This window comes from Pseudophryne corroboree, chromosome 8 (genome assembly GCF_028390025.1).
Source record: "Pseudophryne corroboree isolate aPseCor3 chromosome 8, aPseCor3.hap2, whole genome shotgun sequence".
Lineage (NCBI taxonomy): Eukaryota > Metazoa > Chordata > Amphibia > Anura > Myobatrachidae > Pseudophryne > Pseudophryne corroboree.
Genome location: NC_086451.1, coordinates 170503378 through 170522992, shown reverse-complemented (window position 1 = coordinate 170522992; position 19615 = coordinate 170503378). Strand labels below are relative to the sequence as shown.

General features: G+C 45.1%; 7 non-coding genes across 7 annotated transcripts; all 7 read left to right on the top strand.

Moving 5' to 3' along the window:
- The first annotated feature begins 12897 nt into the window (after window positions 1-12897).
- LOC134950593 (U1 spliceosomal RNA) lies at window positions 12898-13061 on the top strand. Its single transcript, XR_010183486.1, has one exon. It is a non-coding gene; the product is annotated as a U1 spliceosomal RNA (small nuclear RNA).
- Window positions 13062-13213: 152 nt separating this feature from the next.
- On the top strand, window positions 13214-13376 carry LOC134952221 (U1 spliceosomal RNA). Its single transcript, XR_010184792.1, has one exon. It is a non-coding gene; the product is annotated as a U1 spliceosomal RNA (small nuclear RNA).
- A 670-nt stretch (window positions 13377-14046) lies between these two features.
- On the top strand, window positions 14047-14209 carry LOC134953083 (U1 spliceosomal RNA). The gene has a single exon (XR_010185418.1). It is a non-coding gene; the product is annotated as a U1 spliceosomal RNA (small nuclear RNA).
- A 687-nt stretch (window positions 14210-14896) lies between these two features.
- On the top strand, window positions 14897-15060 carry LOC134951736 (U1 spliceosomal RNA). The gene has a single exon (XR_010184421.1). It is a non-coding gene; the product is annotated as a U1 spliceosomal RNA (small nuclear RNA).
- Window positions 15061-15212: 152 nt separating this feature from the next.
- Window positions 15213-15375, top strand: LOC134952780 (U1 spliceosomal RNA). The gene has a single exon (XR_010185208.1). It is a non-coding gene; the product is annotated as a U1 spliceosomal RNA (small nuclear RNA).
- Window positions 15376-17982: 2607 nt separating this feature from the next.
- On the top strand, window positions 17983-18146 carry LOC134950348 (U1 spliceosomal RNA). The gene has a single exon (XR_010183283.1). It is a non-coding gene; the product is annotated as a U1 spliceosomal RNA (small nuclear RNA).
- A 152-nt stretch (window positions 18147-18298) lies between these two features.
- Window positions 18299-18461, top strand: LOC134953181 (U1 spliceosomal RNA). Its single transcript, XR_010185464.1, has one exon. It is a non-coding gene; the product is annotated as a U1 spliceosomal RNA (small nuclear RNA).
- Window positions 18462-19615: the final 1154 nt, after the last annotated feature.

Genomic DNA, 19615 nt, shown 5'->3' with positions numbered 1-19615 from the left:
CCGTCCCAGTGCGTACTATGTCTGCAGTTATTAAATGGCCCTTAACTCCAGAACATTTATGTGGAGACAACTTTCCTGACTTGACCAACTTCCTTGGATGTTTTCCCCCTGTGTGACTGCTCTCCAGCCTCGGAGGGTTGCATCCGTGGTCCCTAGGATCCCGTCCTGGATCCCAAACCATCACCCCTCTAGGTGGTGAGAACTGTGCAGCCACCAATGGAGTGAGATTCTGGTCTTGGAAGACAGGATTATCCTCCGGTGCATGTGTAGGTGGGATCCGGACCACTTGTCCAACAGGTCCCACTGGAACACTCTGGCATGGAGCCTGCCAAACTGAATGGCCTCGTAGGCCGCAACCATCTTCCCCAGCAACTGAATGCATTGATGGATTAACACTCTTGCTGGTTTCAGAATTTGTTTGACCAGACTCTGGATCTCCAGAGCCATTCCACTAGAAGAAAACCTCTTCTGTGTCCAGTATCACTCCCAAAAACAACAACCGCGTCATTAGGACCAACTGCGATTTTGGCAAGTTTAGGAGCCAACCATGTTGTTAAAGAACTGTCAGGGAGAGTAGATGTTTTGCACCAACTGGTACCTGGATCTCGCCTTTATCAGGAGATCATCCAAGTACGGGATAATTGTGACTCCTTGCTTGCGAAGGAGAACCATCATTTCCGCCATCACCCTGGTGAAAATCCTCGGAGCCGTGGACAGACCAAACGGCAACGTCTGAAATTGGTAATGACAATCCTGAATTGCAAACCTCAGGTAGCTTGATGCAGTGGCTAAATGGGAACATGTAAGTAGGCATCCTTTATGTCTACCAAAACCATGAAATCTCCTTTATCCCCCGGACTGGAGATCACTACCCTGAGAGATTCCATCTTGAAATTGAATTTCTTTAGGTAGAAATTAAGGGATTTCAGATTTAAGATTGGTCTGACTGAGCCGTCCGGCTTCGGGACCACGAAGAGGCTTGAATAAAAACCTTCTCCCTGCTGACTAAGGCTGATTTGAACAATCGGTGAGGGGGAACTTCTTGAAACCCCAGTTTGTACCCTTGGGACACTATTTGTAAAACCCACGAGTCCAGGTCCGAATGAATCCAGAACTGACTGAAGAGTTTTAGACGTGCCCCCCAGTGGCGGAACTAGCGAGCAGTGGGCCCATGTGCGACAAAATGGCTTGGGGCCCCCCCCCCATCCCATCCCATCCAAGTCCACCCCCTCACCCCTGGAGAGGATCTGGTGAGGGGGGCCTGCTCAGGGAAGTGGATACCTAGCAACAGTGCCGTAACTAGACATTTTAGCTGTGTGTGCAAGAAACGGCATTGGAGCCCCACCCCTGCATGCAAAACAGGGGCAGTGCGCGCCGTAGGCGCGCGCAAAAAAACATAGTGGCGTGGCTTCGTGGTTAAGCGGTGTGGCCACAAAATAATACCAATTCATAACACGGTGCACAGTAGTCTACATTATTCAAATTACGCCGCACAGTAGCACCACTACACCAGGTAGAGACCCTTTTACACCTTACGGCGGACAGATTCCTCTTTTTACACATTACAGCAGACAGCGTCCTCTTTTTACACATTACAGCAGACAGCGTCCCCTTTTTACACATTACGGCAGACAGCATCCCCCTATTTTACACAACGGCAGACAGCGTGCCCTTGTTACACATAGCGGCAGACAGCGTACATTTTTTTCACATAACGGCAGACAGCCTGCCCTTGTTAAACATAGCGGTAGACAGCGTACACTTTTTACACATAACGGCAGACAGCCTGCCCTTGTTAAACATAGCGGCAGACAGCGTACACTTTTTTCACATAACAGCAGTCAGCCTGCCCTTGTTACACATAATGGCAGACATCGTACACTTTTTACACATTACAGCAGACAGCTTGCCCTTGTTACACATTACAGCAGACAGCTTGCCCTTGTTACACATTATGGCAGACAGCGTGCCCTTGTTACACATTACGGCAGACAGCATCCCCCTTGTTACACATTACGGCAGGCAGATTCCCCCTTGTTACACATTGCGGCAAGCAGATTCCCCCTTTTTACACATTGCGGCAAGCAGCTTCCCCCTTTTTACACATTGCGGCAGGCAGATTCCCCCTTTTTACACACTGCGGCAGGCAGTCCCCCTTTTTACACATAGCTGTAGGCAGATTCCCCCTTTTTACACATAGCGGCAGGCAGATTCCCCCTTTTTACACATTGCGGCAGGCAGTCCCCCTTTTTACACATAGCTGCAGGCAGATTCCCCCTTTTAACACATAGCTGCAGGCAGATTCCCCCCTTTTACACATAGCTGCAGGCAGATTCCCCCTTTTTACACATAGCGGCAGGCAGATTCCCCCTTTTTACACATAGCGGCAGGCAGATTCCCCCTTTTTACACATAGCGGCAGGCAGTCCCAACAAAGAAAGAAAGAGACGAAAGAAAGAAAGAAAGAAAGAAAGAAAGAAAGAAAGAAAGAAAGAAAGAAAGAAAGAAAGAAGAATTATACTTACCCTCTCCGCTGGCTCAAGCTCCTCGTGCAGCTTGACGATTCCCGGGCAGTAGAGAAGGAGGAGGAGGGAGGTGGAGGAGGGAGCCGCAGCAGCGCTGTGTTATTGGTGGAGGCGCTGCTGCTGCTGCCCCTCTGCTTCACTATAGGCTGTTCTCGGAAGACAGCCTATAGTGAAGCAGAGGGGCAGCAGCAGCAGCGCCTCCACCAGTAACAAAGCGCTGCTGCGGCTCCTTCCTTCACCTCCCTCCTCCTACTCCTCCCCCCCGTGCCGCTGCTCCTCTCATCTCCAAGCGACCCTCCTCCCTCTTCGTGTGTTACAGAGGCGGCAGCGTGTCTGGTGCTGCGGCTGCTGCCCGTAGTGCCCTGGCCTGATCTGTTCGTTACGACGGGCGGGCGGCGGGAGTCGCAGGACGCAGACCCGACGGGAGCGCTGGTGTGCGGCTGCGGCATGATACAATGAGTCATTGTGACTCATTGTAATGCCGGCGGCTGTGGGCCCTTGAGTGCGGCGGGGCCCCAGTGCAATGCACTGCCTGCCCTGCCAGAAGTTCCGCCCCTGGTGCCCCCCACTGGTGTGGGCTCCTGCAAGAGAGCCCCAGCGTCATGCAGTGGATTTGGCAGAAGCAGAGGACTCTGCTCCTGCGATCTTGAAGAGGCTTCTTGGAGTCAGCATCAGCATTCCCTTGGTGAATCCACAATGCCCTCCTATCCGAGACTGCCATGAAATTGGCCCGTGAGCACTTGTGCCCGGTGTAGGATTTTTAAATATGTGTAGTTTACTGTATGCAAGGGTTTAAAACCTTTTAGGAACTGAGATCTAAGGTGTATTACATGTAGTTTAAAAAAAACAAAAAAGGTTTATTTTATGGCAGTAGTTTCCAAACTGGGGTTCTTGCACTGGTAGCATAGTTTGGTGGTCCAGGACCAATTAAAATTATTTATACTTTATTAAATTGCCAAAACCATTCCCTCACAACATAACTGAACCTGAGGATGACATGCTATAAACACAATTTACTTAATTTTATATTTTTTTCTGAATTTCTCAATAAAAAAAACTTTGGCCTAGGGGTGCCGTGAAACAAATTTTGATACTATTTATTTATATAGTGCTCTTTCTCCAACAGGACTCAAGGCGCTTGAGATATGGCTTCTGGAACTGAACACAGGATTCTAAATGTGGCTGTACCAAGGACCTATACAGTGGCATTACAGGTTGAGTATCCCTTATCCAAAATGCTTGGGACCAGAGGAATTTTGGATATCGGATTTTTCTGTATTTTGGAATAATTGCATACCATAACGAGATATTATGGTGATGGGACCTAAATCTAAGCACAGAATGCATTTATGTTTCATATATACCATATACACACAGCCTGAAGGTAATTTTAGCCAATATTTTTTATAACTTTGTGCATTAAACAAAGTGTGTGTACATTCACAGAATTCATTTATGTGTCATATACACCTTATACACACAGTCTGAAGTTCATTTAATACAATATTTTTAATAACTTTGAGTATTAAACAAAGTTTGTGTACACTGAGCCATCAAAAAACAAAGGTTTCACTATCTCAGTCTCACTCAAAAAAGTCCGTATTTCGGAATATTCCGTATTTCGGAATATTTGGATATGGGATACTCAACCTGTATTACTTTTTTCTGCTACTGGTTCTTTACCTATGCAAACAAGCATCTGACTTGCCTTTCCTATTGCTTTGTTACATTGCTCACCTGAAATAGTAATACTTAGATAGCTTTCCTCTTGCCATTATAATGCCCTTAATATTATAGTTAGCCTTTGTATTTTTGAGACGTGTATGATTTTGCATTTTTTGGCATTAAATGTTGCCATGTTCTTGACCATTCCTCTAGTCCAGGGGCGGAACTGCCAGAGACAACGGAGTCAGTTGCCGCCGGGCTCCAGCCCTAAAGGGGCTTCCTCCATTGCCCTCCGGCTGTTACGTGCCCTTCCTATTAAATAGACAAAGGCGCTACCAGCAGGGTCTCGCAGTTTGTACATTCCATGCCGTAACACCCTTCTTTCCACCTTTTTCAAGACCCAGCCCAGCAGCCTCGCCGCTGCCACCACCGCTAGCTGCAGCACTGCCAGCGGTGGGGTGCCCCTGCTTCTTCTCACACCACAGATAGCTGGGCAGCACTGCAACTGCCTGCCTGATTGCTCCGCCCCCTTCCGGCTCCCAAGCACCTCTGCTGCCCAGTGATCCAGGAGCCTGCTGCTAGGAAGAAGTGGCCGAGCTTCAGCAAGCGAGTCTGGACACTGGCGGAGGAAGCCATGATAACCAGATAATGGGGAGTGGAGAGCCAGTTCCAAGGTAATACTTTATACAGCTGGTTGAGATCCTGGTCGGTGGATATGGATTCCAAGAAAACCCTGGAGGTGCTTCCTTTCAAGGGAGACACTCTCTTTGGAGAAGACCTCAATAAGATTGTAGCTGATCTGGCTACTGCTAAAACAGCTTGCCTACCTAGTATGACTCCTACCACGCAGAAGGCTAAAAGTACTTTCCCTTGGCCCTTTCATCCTCAAGGTAAAGCGTACCCAAGGTCAGGCATACCCAATGCAAGCTCATGCTTCCAGACCTGCCAAGCCCAGACTGAAGCAAGCCTGGGCTGCCCATCAGCCTGCTTCCAAAACGGACAAGCCTGCCGCATGACGGTGCAGGCCTCCCTCTGGGGGATCCCAGGGTGGGGGGCCCGACTTCTAGGTTTGGCATAATTCTAAGCTAGAGAATTCTGTTTGGAGCTCACCTTGTACTTTGTGAAGAAATAATCAGCATTGTGGCTGAGCAGATACATGTAGTGTGTGGCTGCAAACTGCATGGATCTGCTGCGTTGCAATGCTGATACTTTTTTTTTCAAAGTACCAATAGCTTCATATAATGTTCACAATTTTTATGCAGGATCAAATAGCTCAATAGGTAGGGTGTTTGATTAGAATTCAACAGGTTATAGGTTTGAATCCTGGGTATGGTAGTTTGAGATGTGTTATTTAATAAAGTATGTTGTTCTGACTGCCGGCATCCTATCACCTGGGATATCATACTAAATAAATGGAGTTGATCAATTTTTTTTATTTATTTTTTAAACTAGGGACAATTTCCAGATACTTTTCTTTATAACTGAGATTGCCCCCTGGAACTTCACATCAGTTGACAACTATGCATGAGTGGGCAGTGCTTGCTCTGGATCTGCCCACCCATTTATGTGCCGTCATAAAAGAAAGCACAACTGACAGTTATCCTGGGCGTACACTACACAATTATCTGTCAGGCTATCTATCCAGTCTGGATGGATGGAATGAAAATCTGGTAATGTATCGGAGCAAATGTCAATTAACCATTTGCTCCAAAACACTAGAAAAGTGGTCAAAAATGGTCATTACACAAATTGGTTAAACCCAAAATTTAACCAATTTGTTTAGGGGACCATTTTTGTCCATTTTCTAGTGTTTGAGAGTAAATCGTTGATGGTCATTTGCTCACATAGATAACCGGATTTCTATTCCAACCAGCCAGTGTTGGAGATATGGTCTGCCAGATTACATAATGCATACCAGAGCCATAACTAGACTTTTTGGTGCCCTGTGACAGATAATTATATGCGCCCCCCCCTCCCCATTTTTGCAATATGGACAAAAGGCGCATGCCTTGTGGGGAAGGGACATAACAAGATTGGTCTCAGAGAAAGCACATGAGATATGAAGATATATCTAGTATACTTGACACTCAATGGTTTGTGGTATTGCCGGGGTGCCCTCCTTAAATGCATATACAGTCACACATGGCGTGTTTGTGCAAATGGCATATCAGCAGTCAGCACTAACTGGTGACATGCCATTTGTACAAGTAAGCCATGTGTGACTAATATATAAACATACTTTATTAAATAACACCTCAAACTATCATACCCAGGATTCAAACCTATAACCTGTTGAATTCTAATCAAATACCCTACCCATTGAGCTACTTGATCCTGCATCTATTCTAACCTCCAAAAACAGATTCAGTTGCATTTTCCAGCGTGTTTTGTTTGCGCCTTTGCAAATGTCTTACATCGACAAACTTACTTAGTACTATTTTGCAAATAGGGTTACATTGTCGCAACATTGTGTTCCCTAATTGCTTGATTTTTTTAAATGCAACAATTGATAAAGACACCTGATAATTGCTCTGTGGAGTCTTATTTTGTGTCTACTTCTTATCTACATTTAATTCCCTACCTCTAATCAAGGCATTTTTAAATGCTGGGGGCTGCCAGGACGTGAGGCCTACCTAGACTTTAGATCTGAATTTGAATGTACTTGTGAACTAACTTAATTTCCTACTTCTAAATTCATTCCTAAATTCACTACTTACATTAATCCTGTAGTTGGGCATTTTGAGCCTTCAATTGTGGGCATTGTTTTGTGTCCAGACCAGCAGCTGGTGGTGTGCATTTGCTGGAAAGGCATCGAAGACCTCCGATATGCTGCATCTCCTGATGTGTGTCTCCCTCAAGTGGCTGTCAGCAAATGCATGCTAGACACCCCATTCCAAGCTGATTGTGACATCATGGAACATGCATCATAGAACAGGCATGCTAGAATATGGGTCTTCAACCTGCGACCCTCCAGCTGCTGTGGAACTACATATACCAGCATGCCCTGCCTCAGTTTTAGCATACCTTAATAGCAAAACTGTGGCAGGGCATGCTGGGATGTGTAGTTTCACAGCAGCTGGAGGGCCACAGGATGAAGACCCATGTGCTAGAGCCAAGCCGCAGGTATATTGAATGCTAGCAAGCTGAATGTTTAAATCATTTTTGTTCCGCAGCATTCCAATGCGGAAGATTCCATGGAACCAGAGATTATTCCATTGAGAAGGACATGCCTCCTGGATGACTACACTGTGCAAATTAAATCACGGAGCCAGTTGGTTTGTGGGTGGCTCTGGTGACTGGGTGGTTGGGTGGGTGGTGTGTCTGAGGTGGAGCACATGCAAATGATTGTGTATCATCCAGCTAGTGAGAGAGAAAACTCATGCAGGAGTGTGCCTGCTTGTCAGTGGGTTATGCACCTTGCCAGACGTCAAATCTACATAGAGCAGCTGGAGTAGACAAGAGCAGGTTTGCAAAATATAGATAGAAGAGCATATATGCTGGCACATTCTCCATGATTGTGTCAGCTTATGTTTTGGTGCACTGCACTTTCCTCCACTAAGTTTTAGCCATTTTTGTTAAGCTCAAGTGTAGTTGCTTCTCGGCCTTTTGGCTGTGATCTTGTATCGTGGTTGAAGGGTCTGCTGGAGGGAGGGATTGTTTTCTTCATTGGCGAAAGACCAAAGATATTCCAGGTAGTGATGGGAAATCTAGTTCAGTTCGGTGATTAGTTCATTATGATCTAGTTCACTGAAAAGATTAGTTCAGAAGATTAGTTCATCTAGTTCATTTAGTTCATCATTTCACTCACTGACTCTGAGACTGAAAGGAGTGATTAGATTTAGAACTAGTCTAGACTATTACACATAGAGTAGGCATTTCTAATACTAGCTCATTGTAGGAGTTATAATCTTTTTCAAATGATCAGATGTGTGTAATATGTCAGATTTTTTATTTTTAAGAAAAGCAATAAGTTATATAGCAACCTTATACTGACATATGTATCTCTGCAATATTAATCCCATTGTTGGTACTCCTTTTTACTTCATAATAGGCAAGTGAAAGACCCAAATCCAGAGTAATGTCATAAATCACTTTTAGTTTTTTCTGCTTTTAAAATATAGTAATTAAAAGAAAAAGTCCCTTTGCCCCAATGTAACAGACCTTAGAGAGATAAAGTGGAGATGTTGCAAAGCAACCCATCAGCTTCTGTCATTTATGTTCAACAGTATATAAAGTGACAGAAGCTGATTGGTTGCTAGGGGCAACTGCTCAACTTTATGTCACTTGAAGGTTCATAGTACATATACCCCTGTGTCTTGTGTGGAGTAATCATACCCTACAGAAGGCATGTCCAAACTGCGGCCCTCCAGCTGTTGTGAAACTACATATCCCAGCATGCCCTGACACAGTTTTTCCGTCAGAGAATGCTAAAGCTGTGTCAGGGCATGCTGAGATGTGTAGTTTCTCAACAGCTGGAGGGCCGCAGTTTGGACATGCCTGCGCCTACAGGATAGCATGCAGCACTCAGCACTGTGTCTTTAGCTGATTGGGAGTGTAGCTTGTCACCTAATATACTGGAGGAATGAATCATGGCTATATGCAGTTCAGCATCAGCTCCATACAATGCATATGCCTGAGCACAGCAGTGCCACACATGGTAGCTGAGAAGTACTGCACTGACTCGTATGGCTGTATGAGTCATTGAGTCAGTGAACTGATCAGTGAACTGTAATGAATCACTGAACTACTGAACTACTTGCTGAACTACTGAACTACTTGCAAGGAGAGTGACTCGTGAGTCGTCAGGACAATGCAGTTCAATCAGCTTCATAGAGTCCACCACTGACTCCATGAGCACAGCAGTGACCCCTGTGGCAACTGAGGTAAACTGACTCATGAGAATTCAGTATTCACTCACACACACACACACACACACACACACACACACACACACACACACACACACACTGATTGGTTGCTATGGGCAACATCACTTCTATAGAACTACCTAAGTATATGTACCATCATATTTTTAATTATTTCAAGACTGAAGGTTCATCAGACAGACATACATATCCCCCTATGTCTTGTGTAGAGTAATCAGTCCCTACAGCAGGCATGTCCAAACTGCGGCCCTCCAGCTGTTGAGAAACTACATATCCCAGCATGCCCTGACACAGCTTTAGCATTCTCTGACATCTGACAGCAAAACTGTGTCAGGGCATGCTGGGATATGTAGTTTCACAACAGCTGGAGGGCCGCAGTTTGGACATGCCTGCCCTACAGGATAGCATGCAGCACTCAGAATTTGTCTTTGGTTGATTGGTAGTGACAGTGTACCTTGTGACCACCTAATATGCTAGGTGAATTAATCATGGCTATATGCAGTTCAGTATCAGCTCCATACAATGCATATGCCTGAGCACAGCAGTACCACACATGGTAGCTGAGAAGTACTGCACTGACTCGTATGGCTGTATGAGTCATTGAGTCAGTGAACTGATCAGTGAACTGTAATGAATCACTGAACTACTGAACTACTTGCTGAACTACTGAACTACTTGCAAGGAGAATGACTCACGAGTCGTCAGGACAATGCAGTTCACTCAGCTCCACAGAGTGAGTCCAATCCATGTCTGAGCACAGCAGTGACCCCTGTGGCAGCAGAGATGTACTGACTCATGAGTACTGCTGAGTGAGAGCTGAATAAAAACAGTGCTGCAGCAGCACCTACACAACACCCAGCAGAATATTTAGCACAGCAATATGCACAGGAACCAGTAGTACCAGAAGTAGCAGCAAGTGTTTGGACATCTGGACTAATAGGACAGTGATTGTATCACAGAAAGGTGAGCAGCATGACCACACATGCTCACTCACAGACCCACATAGGGGTAAATTTACTAAGGTGGGAGATTTTTAGAACTGGTGATGTTGCCCATGGCAACCAATCAAATTCTACTTACCATTTATCTAGCTGCTTCTAGCAGATAATAAATATAATCGGATTGGTTGCTATGGGCAACATCACCAATTCTAAAAAATCTCCCACCTTAGTAAATTTACCCCATACACTTTGGCTAGGCAGTGCAGATGCTATTTTTTATTAGATCTGATTGCTGGGCTGTGTTGTACTTTTAACTTTCATTTCACAGCATCAGATTCAGGAAGTGAAAATCCAGTGAATGAGACAGTGAGAAGCCTAATGCTGGCTCTATTCTGTCTGTGTCTGACTCCTCCTTCCTGATGAACTAATCTTTGCCAAAGCTGTGAACTGAACGAACTAGTTCACTTTGAAGATTAGTTCATTTTGAACTAATCATTCATGAACTACCCATCACTAATTCCAGGATGGAAGGCTTGGGAACACTATCCGTTTTTCAGTTGTGGAAGAGCACAGAGGTCGGATTGGACTACATTCTATAGTAAAGGATACCTTTCTATTTATTGCCCCTCCCCTTATATGTGTCTGTGTTACAATAAAGCTTTGGTCTTGTGATTCCCTCACCCTCTTACACTCCACACACATAGCCTTATTAACTGTTGTATTATTGTATAGTTTAAATGTATAGTGCAGTTCATGATTTATAGTGTAGGCTGGCCTGTGCTGTAGTTCTTGAACTGTACTATACCGACAGCATTTGTATTGTGTTTTGGCTGTGCTGCAACACAGTACTTATGTGTGTAATGTTTATGTATGTTTTTTTGCTTCTTTATGTCAATAAAGACTGCTTTTTCAATCCAATATCTGAAAACAATCAATGTTTATCTTTGATGGCAATAGAAGTGGTATGATATTTGCTGCTTTTGAAAGGCAATATCTGATATGTCCCCTATCTGGAAACCATATATTAAATGGCTTTTCAGAAAAGGGAGATGGTAGAAGAGCTTTCAGTACTTGTAGGACCGATGCACATTTCCTATTCTAGCCTCCAAAAACAGATTCAGTTGCATTTTCCAGCGTGTTTTGGATGCGCCTTTGCAAATGTCTTACATCGACAAACTTATTTAGTACTATTTTGCAAATAGGGTTACATTGTTGCAACATTGTGTTCCCTAATTGCTTGATTTTTTAAATGCAACAATTGATAAAGACACCTGATAACTGCTCTGTGGAGTCTTATTTTGTGTCTACTTTTTATCTACATTTAATTCTCTACCTCTAATCAAGGCATTTTTAAGTGCTGGGGGCTGCCAGGACGTGAGGCCTACCTAGACTTTAGATCTGAATTTGAATGTACTTGTGAACTAACTTAATTTCCTACTTCTAAATTCATTCCTAAATTCACTACTTACATGAATCCTGTAGTTGGGCATTTTGGGACTTCGATTGTGGGCATTGTTTTGTGTCCAGACCAGCAGCAGGTGGTGTGCATTTGCTGGAAAGGCATCGAAGACCTCCGATATGCTGCATCTCCCTCAAGTGGCTGTCGGCAAATGCCTGCTAGACACCCCATTTCAAGCTGATTGTGACATCACGGTACATGCATCATAGAACAGGCATGCTAGAACATGGGTCTTCAACCTGCGACCCTCCAGCTGCTGTGGAACTACACATCCCAGCATGCCCTGCCTCAGTTTTAACATACCTTAATAGCAAAACTGTGGCAGGGCATGCTGGGATGTGTAGTTTCACAGCAGCTGGAGGGCCACAGGATGAAGACCCATGTGCTAAAGCCAAGCCGCAGGTACATTGAATGCTAGCAAGCTGAATATTTAAATCCTTTTTATTCCGCAGCATTCGAATGTGGAAGATTCCATGGAACCAGAGATCCTTCCATTGAGAAGGACATGCTGCCTGGATGACTACACTGTGCAAATTAAATCACGGAGCCAGTTGGCTTGTGGGTGGCTCTGGTCACTGGGTGGTTGGGTGGGTGGTGTGTCGGAGGTGGAGCACATGCAAATGATTGTGTATCATCCAGCTAGTGAGAGAGAAAACTCATGCAGGAGTGTGCCTGCTTGTCAGTGGGTTATGCACCTTTCCAGACGTCAAATCTACATGGAGCAGCTGGAGAGGACAAGAGCAGGTTTGCAAAATATAGACAGAAGAGCTCTCCAGCCTAGTTTGCTGTCTGTTTCCACTTCTCTTTTCTTGAGCCGCTCCCTTCTATGCCCTAGCGCACTATCCTGACTTCTCCCATCTGCTTACTTTGTGCCTTCCAACGCACAATGCGAACTACAGGTAGTGCTGCAGGGCCCACACCCTTTTACTTGCCATACAGAGCAGCTCTGGAGCTGTTACAGTGCCCAGCTTCTGCAAGAAATCAGCTTGAATGCTTCAGGGGCTGGGGCATAGCCAACATGAGCCCCACACCGAAGGAGGGTGGAGGTGTTTAATGCGAACTAGGGGTCATCCAAGCACCGCAAAAGGCCGCCATGCCCTGCACGCCCCTTTTCTCTTTTCATATGCAGACGAGGGTTGAAGCCAACTTTGACCCACTGCTTGGATGATATCACCATATGCAAATCCATCTGCTGCAGGCCTTCCCCCAGGAATGCTTGCACTAGTTGTTGCATTTGGTTTGTTGTTTGGGGGTGCTTCAGTATTAGGCAGCCTTCTGCCCTCCCATGTTCATCTGAAAATATGTGTTCTCCCTGCAGTTGTTGTCCCCAGATGAGAGTTCCCTTGTGCTGCCTCAGTTGAATCTTCTTTACTTGACAGAGATGTGCCTGAGCAGCGGCCCTCCCCAGCCCTATCCTAAATCATACTTATTTTGCATAGGAGATACCATGGTCATGAAGATTGTTCTCCCAGGGTGAGGTTAATTCATTGCATTCTGGGTATGCTGACCCCTGTGATTTCCCCAAATGTGGGAAACTTGACTGCATTATTTGTGGTAGTGGGGGACTGTGTTTGTGCTTTCCTCTGGTCAGCTCTGGTAAAAGTCAGATTTATTTGTCTCAGATCTTCCTCTAGCCTTGTTCTTCTTTCGAGAGTTCCCTTGTGCTGCCTCAGTTGGATCTCCTTTACTTGACAGGGGGGTGCCCAAGCAGCGACCCTCCCCAGCTCTAGCCCAACTCCTACTTACCTGCCAGGTGAGATACTATGATCATGAAGGTGCTTCTCCCAGGGCAAGGCTCACCCATTGCACTCTGGGTGTGCTGCCCCTGTGATTTCCCCAAATGTGGGAAACTTGACTGCATAATTTGTGTTTCCACTGGTCGGCTTTCATATAATTCAGATCTCTTTGTCTCAGGTCTCTCTCCAGCCTAGTTTGCAGTCTGTTTCCACTTCTTTTTTTTTGAGCCCCTCCCTTCTATGCCCTTGCGCACTATTCTGACCTCTCCTGTCTGCTTACTTTGTGCCTTCCAACGCACAATGCAAACTACAGGTAGTGCTGCAGGGCCCACACCCTTTTACATGCTTTACAGAGCAGCTCTGGAGCTGTTACAGTGCCCAGCTGCTGCAAGAAATCAGCTTGAATGCTTCAGGGGCTGGGGCATAGCCAACATGAGCCCCACACCGAAGGAGGGTGGAGATGTTTAATGCGAATTAGGGGTCATCCAAGCGCCGCAAAAGGCCGCCATTCCCTGCACATCCCTTTTTTCTTTTCATATGCAGACGAGGGTTGAAGCCAACTTTGACCCACTGCTTGGATGACATCACCATATGCAAATCCATCTGCTGCAGGCCTTCCCCAGGAATGCTTGCACTAGTTGTTGCATTTGGTTTGTTGTTTGGGGGTGCTTCAGTATTAGGCAGCCTTCTGCCCTCCCATGTTCATCTGAAAATATGTGTTTTCGCTGCAGTTGTTGTCCCAAGATGAGAGTTCCCTTGTGCTGCCTCAGTTGAATCGCCTTTACTTGACAGAGATGTGCCTGAGCAGCGGCCCTCCCCAGCCCTATCCCAAATCATACTTATTTTGCATAGGAGATACCATGGTCATGAAGATTGTTCTCCCAGGGCAAGGCTCACCCATTGCACTCTGGGTGTGCTACTCCTGCGGTTTCCCCAAATGTTGGACACTTGACTGCATAATTTGTGTTTCACCTGGTCGGCTCTCGTATAATTCAGATCTCTTTGTCTCAGGTCTCTCTCCAGCCTAATTTGCTGTCTGTTTCCACTTCTCTTTTCTTGAGTTGCTCCCTTCTATGCCCTTGCGCACTATCCTGACTTCTCCCGTCTGCTTACTTTGTGCCTTCCAACGCACAATGCAAACTACAGGTAGTGCTGCAGGGCCCACACCCTTTTACTTGCCTTACAGAGCAGCTCTGGAGCTGTTACAGTGCCCAGCTGCTGCAAGAAATCAGCTTGAATGCTTCAGGGGCTGGGGCATAGCCATCATGAGCCCCACACCGAAGGAGGGTGGAGGTGTTTAATGCGAACTAGGGGTCATCCAAGCACCGCAAAAGGCCGCCATGCCCTGCATGCCAATTTTATCTTTTCATATGCAGACGAGGGTTGAAGCCAACTTTGACCCACTGCTTGGATGACATCACCATATGCAAATCCATCTGCTGCAGGCCTTCCCCCAGGAATGCTTGCACTAGTTGTTGCATTTGGTTTGTTGTTTGGGGGTGCTTCAGTATTAGGCAGCCTTCTGCCCTCCCATGTTCATCTGAAAATATGTGCATCTGAAAATATGTGTACCTCCTGCAGTTGTTGTCCCCAGATGAGAGTTCCCTTGTGCTGCCTCAGTTGCATCTCCTTTACTTGACAGAGATGTGCCTGAGCAGCGGCCCTCTCCAGCCCTATCCCAAATCATACTTATTTTGCATAGGAGATACCATGGTCATGAAGATTGTTCTCCCAGGGTGAGGTTCATTTATTGCATTCTGGGTATGCTGACCCCTGTTATTTCCCCAAATGTGGTAAACTTGACAGCATTATTTGTGGTAGTGGGGGACTGTGTTTGTGCTTTCCTCTGGTCAGCTCTGGTAAAAGTCAGATTTCTTTGTCTCAGATCTTCCTCTAGCCTTGTTCTTCTTTCGAGAGTTCCCTTGTGCTGCCTCAGTTGGATCTCCTTCACTTGACAGGGGGGTGCCCGAGCAGCGACCCTCCCCAGCTCTAGCCCAACTCCTACTTACCTGCCAGGTGAGATACTATGATCATGAAGGTGCTTCTCCCAGGGCAAGGCTCACCAATTGCACTCTGGGTGTGCTGCTCCTGCGATATCCCCAAATGTGGGAAACTTGACTGCATAATTTGTGTTTCCCCAGGTCGGTTTTCGTATAATTCAGATCTCTTTGTCTCATGTCTCTCTCCAGCCTAGTTTGCTGTCTGTTTACACTTCTCTTTTCTTGAGCCACTACCTTCTATGCCCTTGCGCACTATCTTGACTTCTCCCGTCTGCTTACTTTGTGCCTTCCAACGCACAATGCGAACTACAGGTAGTGCTGCAGGGCCCACACCCTTTTAGTTGCCTTACAGAGCAGCTCTGGAGCTATTACAGTGCCCAGCTGCTGCAAGTAATCAGCTTGAATGCTTCAGGGGCTGGGGCATAGCCAACATGAGCCCCACACCGAAGTAGGGTGGAGGTGTTTAATGCGAACTAGGGGTCATCCAAGCGCCGCAAAAGGCCGCCATGCCCTGCACGCCCCTTTTCTCTTTTCATATGCAGACGAGGGTTGAAGCCAACTTTGACCCACTGCTTGGATGACATCACCATATGCAAATCCATCTGCTGCAGGCCTTCCCCCAGGAATGCTTGTACTAGTTGTTGCATTTGGTTTGTTGTTTGGGGGTGCTTCAGTATTAGGCAGCCTTCTGCCCTCCCATGTTCATCTGAAAATATGTGTTCTCCCTGCAGTTGTTGTCCCCAGATGAGAGTTCCCTTGTGCTGCCTCAGTTGAATCTCCTTTACTTGACAAGGGAGGCATTTTGGATTTTTTCTTTGGGTACCCTTACACCTGATGGTCTGAATGAGAGCATCGAACTGAACAACATTGGCAGTCTCTGAAGATTTTATCTATTGATTTACCTAATATATTATTTATTGAATATCCATTTATTGTATGTTTAATAAATAAACAAAATTATTAGAAGTAGCTATTTTGGAAACAGCTTTCCTCTTAGGATGAAACTGTATAATCCTGTTGTGTGTGTTCCTTTAAAGTTCTTTAGTAAAATCCACTAGTAATGATGAACATCAGATTTCTTCCTCCATCCTCTTTTTACACTTTCTCTTGGTTCTATATATATATATTTTTTTTTCTATTTTTTTTCCCCTCCTTCTCCCAAAAGGCCCCCCTCCCCCCCCTCCCTGTTTTAAATTTTAAAATCTTTAAATATTTAAATCTTCGAATCCTTAAATTGTCTGTTTAATATTTATTTTTTCTTCATTTCTTTTTGTTGTTTAAACAGCAATGTAATTATTCCAGGGGTTAAAATAATGAAATATAGAAATAATATTAACAAAAATTAAAGGTAAAAATGAATTGATAGAATGATCCCATTAAAAGTAAATAAATAATATGGATGTTAAGCTGAGCGGGTTGGATTCGAACATGGGACTAGCTGCATAGAGTGCAGGTGATGTTTCCCCTGCGCCACAAGAACTGCTTTAGTAGTGGCATGGATTTATGTTACCCTAAAAGGTTTTATATAAGTAAATGGGGATCCTTAGTGCTGAGTCTCTGAATTATGTATATGTGATTATAGATATGAGGTATTGATTGAAAGATTATAGGTTAATCTGTATATAGATTATATATTTTCTGTTATTTTTTAAACCACCTTGTTGCTTATTTTATTATTATTTTTAATCACCATGTTGCTTATTTTTATATTATGAAATGCCTTTATATGTGCAATTGCAATTAGAAAGTTGTTCCATATGTGGGTCATTACATGTATGCATCCAATTAGTACATGTATGTATTCAATCAACTAATTAGTAATGCTATTGGTCCGGTGTATTTTAAAAAGAGCCTGCTAGGCTGCTGATGTATCCTCTGACGAAACCGCTCTTGGATAACAGCGGAGAAAGTGATTACCGGACACTCTGATTGCTGAGATATAAGCCCGTTCATGAACGAGCTACATCACGGCGGACGTCTGATGTAAAGACAGCGGTGAAGGGGAAAAAGCAATTTGAGACCGAGCAAAAGGAGGTCTCTACCCCACGGCAGGGAGAAATATCCCGACCGCGAGTGCCAATAAGATCCAGCCACGGTTAACGGGGGTCGTAGCATACCGCTGTGTTTCACCAACCATCACAGCGCTCTCCCCCTGTTTTCTTTCATTACTCACGTGAGTTACATATGAACTTTAACTGCAGTAAATAAGAGGCGTTGGTTACAACTGTTGCTGTTCATCCACAAGAAGGAATTTAATGTATCAATTACAATTGGAAAGTAACGATTAAATTACAACAGCTGTATCCAGGAGGATTTTTTGGACACTTTAATAAACATTCCGTTGTCATCAAGGGCAATATGAAATAGATCCTGATTACATTTAGATATGGATAGTGGTGCCTATATATGTTGACTCCATTGTATTTTATTGAATGTGGGTTTCTTCTGTCTATATATATTTTTTAAAAATAAAGAGCTTGTACATTTTATTTTTTGCGCTCCCTTGATAACAAGTGTGATTATCTTTAAAATTTGGTTTATTATTGGTAGAACAGTACTACCTATGGGAGCAGCATTTTATAATATATGGTGAAAATTAATAGATGTATAAAGATTAAATAAGCAACAAATTGGTGAAATAGATACGTTTTGATAGGAGCGCTGGGTTCTATATATATATATTGACATTTGGTTATATATATGTATAGACTTTATAAATTCTTGACAGAGATGTGCCTGAGCAGCGGCCCTCCCCAGCCCTATCCCAAATCATACTTATTTTGCATAGGAGATACCATGGTCATGAAGATTGTTCTCCCAGGGTGAGGTTCATTCATTGCATTCTGGGTATGCTGACCCCTGTGATTTCCCCAAATGTGGGAAACTCGACTGCATTATTTGTGGTAGTGGGGGACTGTGTTTGTGCTTTCCTCTGGTCAGCTCTGGTAAAAGTCAGATTTATTTGTCTCAGATCTTCCTCTAGCCTTGTTCTTCTTTCGAGAGTTTCCATGTGCTGCCTCAGTTGGATCTCCTTCACTTGACAGGGGGGTGCCCGAGCAGCGACCCTCCCCAGCTCTAGCCCAACTCCTACTTACCTGCCAGGTGAGATACTATGATCATGAAGGTGCTTCTCCCAGGGCAAGGCTCACCCATTGCACTCTGGGTGTGCTGCTCATGCGGTTTCCCCAAATGTTGGACACTTGACTGCATAATTTGTGTTTCCCCTGGTCGGCTCTCGAATAATTCAGATCTCTTTGTCTCAGGTCTCTCTCCAGCCTAGTTTGCTGTCTGTTTCCACTTCTCTTTTCTTGAGTTGCTCCCTTCTATGCCCTTGCGCACTATCCTGACTTCTCCCGTCTGCTTACTTTGTGCCTTCCAACGCACAATGCAAACTACAGGTAGTGCTGCAGGGCCCACACCCTTTTACTTGCCTTACAGAGCAGCTCTGGAGCTGTTACAGTGCCCAGCTGCTGCAAGAAATCAGCTTGAATGCTTCAGGGGCTGGGGCATAGCCCCACACCGAAGGAGGGTGGAGGTGTTTAATGCGAACTAGGGGTCATCCAAGCGCCGCAAAAGGCCGCCATGCCCTACACGCCCCTTTTCTCTTTTCATATGCAGACGAGGGTTGAAGCCAACTTTGACCCACTGCTTGGATGACATCACCATATGCAAATCCATCTGCTGCAGGCCTTCCCCCAGGAATGCTTGCACTAGTTGTTGCATTTGGTTTGTTGTTTGGGGGTGCTTCAGTATTAGGCAGCCTTCTGCCCTCCCATGTTCATCTGAAAATATGTGTTCTCCCTGCAGTTGTTGTCCCAAGATGAGAGTTCCCTTGTGCTGCCTCAGTTGAATCTCCTTTACTTGACAGAGATGTGCCTGAGCAGCGGCCCTCCCCAGCTCTATCCCAAGTCATACTTATTTTGCATAGGAGATACCATGCATCTATACATACATGCGCTAACACCTGGGCATACACTGATGTACCCACACCTAATATCCATACATACACGCCCTGACACCTGGACATACACCAACATTCCCACACCTGCATCTATACATACACATGCTGACACCTGGACATACACCAACATACAAGCACCTGCATCTATATATACACGCGCTGACAAATGGACATACACCGACGTACCCACACTTGCATCTATACATACATGCACTGACATCTGGACATACAAGCACCTGCATCTATACATACACGCGCTGACACCTGAACCTACACTGACGTTCCCACACCTGCATCTATACATACACATTCTGACACCTGGACATACACAGACGTACCCACACCTGCATCTATACATACACGCGTTGACACCTGGACGTACACTGACGTACACACACCTACATCTATATATGCATGGATGCAAATGTGGGTACGTCTGTATA